Source organism: Rhinolophus ferrumequinum, chromosome 8 (assembly GCF_004115265.2).
Source record: "Rhinolophus ferrumequinum isolate MPI-CBG mRhiFer1 chromosome 8, mRhiFer1_v1.p, whole genome shotgun sequence".
Lineage (NCBI taxonomy): Eukaryota > Metazoa > Chordata > Mammalia > Chiroptera > Rhinolophidae > Rhinolophus > Rhinolophus ferrumequinum.
The window spans coordinates 56279070-56285069 of NC_046291.1; the positions used below are offsets into that span (position 1 = coordinate 56279070).

Here is a 6000-nt window from a genome sequence, read left to right on the forward strand (position 1 = left end):
GGTAGTTAACAAAAAATGTTTATAGACCTGGCTCTACCTTCAACTGACTTTGGATAGTCAATATTGACTTCTTGGAATAAAGTTCTTCCTTACACAAAGAGGAAGTTAGACTAATGACTTGGGTTCTTCCTGCTCCAAATATCTGATTCCTGCTTAACTCTCATCTAAGAGTTTCATAATCATCCAGAGTGACTTTGTGTGCTAGATATGGTAATGGTTCGTTTACTTGCTCTTTTAAAACACTATTTTCCTAAAGTTTTGCTTTTCAGAAGCGAAAAGAAACAGGGGGGAGGCGGGGAGAGGGGCGGATAAGGGTAAGGCTTAAGTGGGTGGTATATGCATTCTTGAATCTGCATAAATAACATAGTGACATGGCATTATATACAAGACTTCCCCATCTCAAAAAGCTGGATTTTATAGCAGCAGTCTTAAAAATTTTTCTTGAATGACGGAAATCCAGTCAAAAATTACTGTTAGCATTGTGTACTCTGAACTTATATCTTGTCATAAGAGAAGATGCTAGTCAGCTGGTGTTAATTCATTATGTGGTATGGCTTCTTGGGAAGACAATTTTAGATCTGTAATATGAAAACCTAGCTCACCAACCAGTTTTTGAAAGTGAAGTTAGGTTCCATTCACATGAGGGTAAAAAAAATAGCAATTCTTTTGAAATGTAAGCTAAAGACCCTAAAGAAAATGAAATGGAAAGCACAGAAATGAAACTGGAATCATAATTGCACACTGTTTTATGCATAAGAGAATAGAACTTGGGAAAATATCACACAGTTTATCTGCCATTGGATTGACTGGATAACCAAATTGATTTTGAATTAAAGACAAACTTATTTTGAAATTTTGGGAGTACTTTGGCATTTCTTATCAAAAGATCATATTATGAAAACTTTAGGGAAACTTTGATCTCAGACCCTAGGGTTTTTGATCAGCTTTCACAGAGGTACATGAATATGTCACTCCAAATATAGAAGAAGCGGAATATGGAATGTTTCTCATTAAAATTATGCTTTTAAATTCTTCCTTACTACCAATTCACTCATGCTCTTTAAATTAGGTTATATAGATTTAATCTTGGGTAGTCATAAATGACTTTTTAAATGTTGTTAATTTGACAAATATGTTAAAGAATACATATTTCCCACTTTGGTTCCTCTGAAAAATATGATTCGATTTTAAATATGTTTTTTTAAAAAGCAGATATCCTGTCATTTAATTGCTTAATCACCTTTGAATCCCTCTCCTGCCTTTAATCCTGATGGTATGCAGTGCTGTTGTTCGAATCCGTAGCTTCAGGACTAATATTTATTAGATTACCACCATGATTACCTTCCATTCTTAGATTAATTTGAGTATACCTGTGTGGGTAGGTGTGTATTAATTGGAGATAAAGTTAAGATGGAAAGCGACTAGGCCATAGGATGGGGGTGTAGAAAAAATTGGTTACTAAGAGATAAATATTCTATATAAGTTGTTTACTTATTATTTTTTTGTTTACGATCTATTTCACCCCAATAAAATATAAGCTTCATGCGGGCAGGAGAGTTTGTCTCATTTACTCTCTGATATAGTCAAAGGAACTACATCAATGTCCTGCACATAGTAGGAACACAGTAAAATTTGTTAAATTTTACTTGAATAAACCACAATTATTTAGTATTAGATTACTTAAGAGATGAGAATTTTGCCTTCTGAAGTGCATTCATCACTCAGGATGGGTTCATGAATTTGTTTCAAATGTGGGTGATTGCATTCCTTCTGAGAGCCTTTCCAGTGAGAGTATGAGAGTGAGAAAGAGAGAGAGTGCGAATGAATTTCTGGATGAGGTTTTTAATTCCCTTAAATGTATTAGTTTTCACACAGGCACACAAAATGATTTCATCATTAATTGAATAGAAACAAATTACTATTAAATAAAAGAAAATAAGTCTCACTATCTTACTTAACGATGTAGAAACTCTAATCATGACCACTTGACAAAATAAATATGTTTTATTTAATAAGATAATGGTATTTATTGCATTGTGATTCATAGTAAATATGATCTTTTTATAAAAGTTATCCAGTATTGAAATTAAAATCTGGTATAGGTCAAAAATTGAATTTAGTGACCTAGAGTCTTGACAAGTTGACATTTACTTGTGTTACTAAAATCCATCTAGAAAATATGGCAGACGGAGAGCTCATGGGCTGCCCTGCAGCAAGACAAGTCAAAACTGAAGTGAATTTGCAGAACTGGCAGAACTTGAATTGCTTGCATAAACTCAGTGGCTACCACTATTCCTCCCCAAAGCCTGCATAATTTCTCCCGACCCCCAAACACACCTTGCACAATTTCTGCTTTCAGTCAAAGGTTGACTCTACTGCTTTATCCTAATATTTATGCTCATTGACACATTTCTCTGTACTTGATCACATTTTGTCCTGGTAGCTGTGAACATATATTTAATTATCTGGGAAAAAAAATTTCCCAAAGTAAAAGTCCCCCTAAAAAAAAAACAAACTACAAATGAGTAAAAAGGCTCTGTTTCTGTTTAAAGACTTGTGGCTTACCTCAATACATAACACAGTGGATTTACAAGCTGTTACTTGATAGCAATGTGAAAAAAACACTTTCTTAGCCATGTAGATCAACTTTTCCTCAGAAGTTCAACTTTTATTATTGGCTCTTACTGGTAACTTGATTTTAATTTAAGCTTATTTTAAAATTATTGATTAGTAATGAATAACACATTTTAATTCTATTACCTCTATATCAACGCATACGGGAAAACAGTTGTTACCAGCTCATAGCATTGCATAAGTGAAAACACAAAACTAAAACAACTGCTTAATATGTTTAATAACCTTAATAAAGTCCTGAAAGTTACAACAACTGAACTATTGCAATATTAAAATAATCACGTGGCAGCAAATAAATTTTTTATGGGAGTGTAACAAGCACAATCATACTCTAATCCTATCAGAAAACTAGACTTTTAAACCAAATGTGATAACTTCTAAGGAGAATATATTTACTACTAATTTTGTACTAACCCAAATGTAATGCATAGTATTCAATTAAAAGAATATTAAAATTCCATTTTACAGTTCATGAATTAAGTAATGCAAAAATGTGCATCTATCCTCAGACACAAAACTAACATCACTGCTAGCTTGCCAGTAAGTTATTTATCTGTTTCAGAATAATGTACATTACTAAGCAGGGAGAAAATGAAACCTTTACTATTAAAAAAACACTGACTGAAAATGCTGACATTTTGGACAGCTCCCTTCTGATTTTTTTTTTTTTTTTTTTTTTTTCCCTACAGCATTTCTATTATGTGTCTCACTTTGATTTTTTTCTGCTTTACCAAATCAGAAATGAGCCCAACCGGAGTGGTTTCTGGGGCTTGGGTTTGATTTTTGTTGTGTTTTAGGGCAAGATTCCTCCAGTGAAAGATATTAAGAAGCTACACAACAGGGCAAGTGCTCCCTGTATTAAGCCAATTTTTATTTTTCCACAGATTCTAGCTGGCAAGCAGGGAACTGCCCTGTCCACTTCCATTCCCCGCTGCAATCCCATCGCCTCGGTCAAGGACCACAACCTTTCTCAACTGTGCCAGGTTGGGGACAGTTCCTTAGTGACTAGGTATTTCAAGAACTTTCCCAAGCTAAGACTGCTATGGAGACAAAGACCACACACAAAACAATCGCCAAGAGTTAAGTTTGTGCGTCCTGAAGAGGGATCTAGAAACCACTGCACGGAGCTACGGAGATTCGGACTTAGCCCAGCCACACCATCCATTTGCAGCCCCCATAAAATCCACCTCCTGCGGAAAGATTTGTAGTGCGGGTGGAACTCCCAGTGGCTTTACAAAATAAAATAATTTAATATAGAATAAAAGCAGCGTAGCCAACGGAGGAAGCTGGGTACGTAAACCTGGTTAGTCTTGGTGGTCAAAGTACTCTAGGTCTGGTTGTCCAGACCCCAGCCCGCCAAAACTTTCTCGGAGTGCGGAGCCGCGGGGCAGTCCGCAGCTGCCCCCGGCTCGCCAGGCCTATTCCGATCACCGGGAAGCGGCTCCACCTGGACTCGCACACGAGCCCCGCCCCGCTTCTGCCACGCTATCCTTTCGCTGATACCCGCGCCCCACGCCCGCGCCGGCCAAGATCAGTCTCTGTCAGCCCCTCAAAGCAGAACTCTCTCCATCCCCAAATCTGCGCTCCCGAAAAGTATAGTGAGCTTTCTACCAAGGGACGTCACACGCAAAAAAAGTCTAGCCTAGTTCCACTCCCCTTCTCCTTTCTTTTCTTCTTAGAGGCGGACCAACCGTTACTTTCTCCTCCCCTCCTCGCCCTCCCTAAGTCCCCAGCGCCAAGTGGGACTTTGAGGAGGCTCGGTGAACGCGCCTGTCCCCTGACGCGCTGGATACACAGCTCCCTGTATTCATTAAGGCAATAAAGTTCAATTTGCCCTGCTCGTCCCGAGCTACTGTGGACTTCCCCAGGCGTAACGTGCGCTCTCCCTCCCGCTGAGCCAAGAGCATCCTATTCACTCCATCCCAGCCTGGATCCTTGAAGGACGTCGGTTCACGCGAGAGGGAACCCAACGCGCTACCTGCAAAGTGCCCCAAACCACGCGCCCACACATGCATGTACACACACAATGCCATCCCCACGCTATCAAAGTCCGTCAGCGCCGAGGGGAGAACACATGAGCTGGATTGGCACTGGCGCGGGTATGAGCCTAGCCGTGCGTACGGACTAGCTGTCCAGCTCCTAAACACCCTTGTCAGGATGCCCCGGGCACAACAAGGCTCGTAACCCCCAAAGATTAACACCAGTGGCCCCGCGGGCCGCACAGGAACTGCCCAGGCGGACCTTACCTGCGGGGCGCGCGGTCTCCCGCCGCTCGGCTGGCCGGAGGGCCACAGGGACGCTGCAGCTGGGGTCCCGGAGATGCTGCTGCTCCGCTGCCGCTGTCCGGATGCCCGGCGCCAGCATCACTTCGCCGCCTCCGCTTCCTAGTGCTCTGTTCTCTCGGCCGCCCCTCCCCGGCGGCCGAATGCAAGACTGGCAGCGCCGGCGGCGGGGTGGGCAGCAGCGGTGGCGGCGGCGGCAGCGCCCGCTCGAGCTCGCCCAGCTGCACCAGCCCCAGCAGCCGCGGCGTCAGCCGGAGCACCGGAGCCCGGCTGCGCTTCCCCGGCGAAGGCTCTGGCCTCCGCGACTGACAACGCCCGGCAGCCAATCGCTGCCTCGCCCCGCGCGGAGGGGGGGAGACCAATCAGAGCGGAAGGCCCAAGATTTTCCTCCGCCTTTGCTCAGCAGGCTTGTTTCCGGGAGAGGAGGCGACGCTGCTGGGGTTTGGGATGGGGGAGGCGCGGGAGGGGCGCGTGGTGGAGGACTCTTGCTTCCCGAACCTTAGGTGCGGCGACACAGCCGGGCCCACCGAAGTGGGCCTGGGGTCTTTTCTGACTGCCGGGTACTCGCGGCTTGGCAGAAATCGGCGCCCCGGGATGACTGTCCCCAGAGCCCGGACCAGGCGGTTCAGCATTTTGGCATCCCTGCCTAGCGGTCGTGGGACGCGAGAACAAACGGCGTTGCTGGAGAGCGAATCCCTGGAGGTGGTCGCCGCCTTGAAGGAATCACGCGAACAGTCACCAGACAGCGCCCCCGTCCTTCTCCCTTTGGCAGCTTTGGCCGCTGGAAAGAGTGGTACTTCTGAGCTTCCGAACCACTCCTTACAGTAATCAGTACAGAAGTGTGCCCGAGCTAATAAAAGAGGCACATAGAGAAATGTTCTCAAAGTTATAGGTAGAGTGGACCTTCTCTACCTTCCCTCCAAATGTTATAAATGCCCCCACCTTTACACACCCAACAAAACACCTCAAGAAGCAAATGGAGAAAGATAGCTTAAGCAGGAAACCTAGCTGATTTGCTTTTTTTTTCTTTTTCTTTGAAGAATCACTTTTGAGTGATACAATAGGGTTTTTTTTTCTTGCTTGT

The 6000-nt window shown here is 43.7% G+C and overlaps 1 protein-coding gene across 5 annotated transcripts in view; it reads right to left on the reverse strand.

Annotated features, from left to right (window-relative positions):
* The window catches only part of B3GALT1 (beta-1,3-galactosyltransferase 1), a 513038-nt gene extending 507848 nt beyond the window's left edge, over nt 1-5190 (reverse strand). For all 5 annotated transcript variants that reach the window (XM_033113024.1, XM_033113020.1, XM_033113022.1 and 2 more), the window contains exon 1: nt 4881-5190. The gene's annotated coding sequence lies outside the window, so the exon portion shown is untranslated. The remainder of the gene's footprint in view (nt 1-4880) is intronic.
* Nucleotides 5191-6000: the final 810 nt, after the last annotated feature.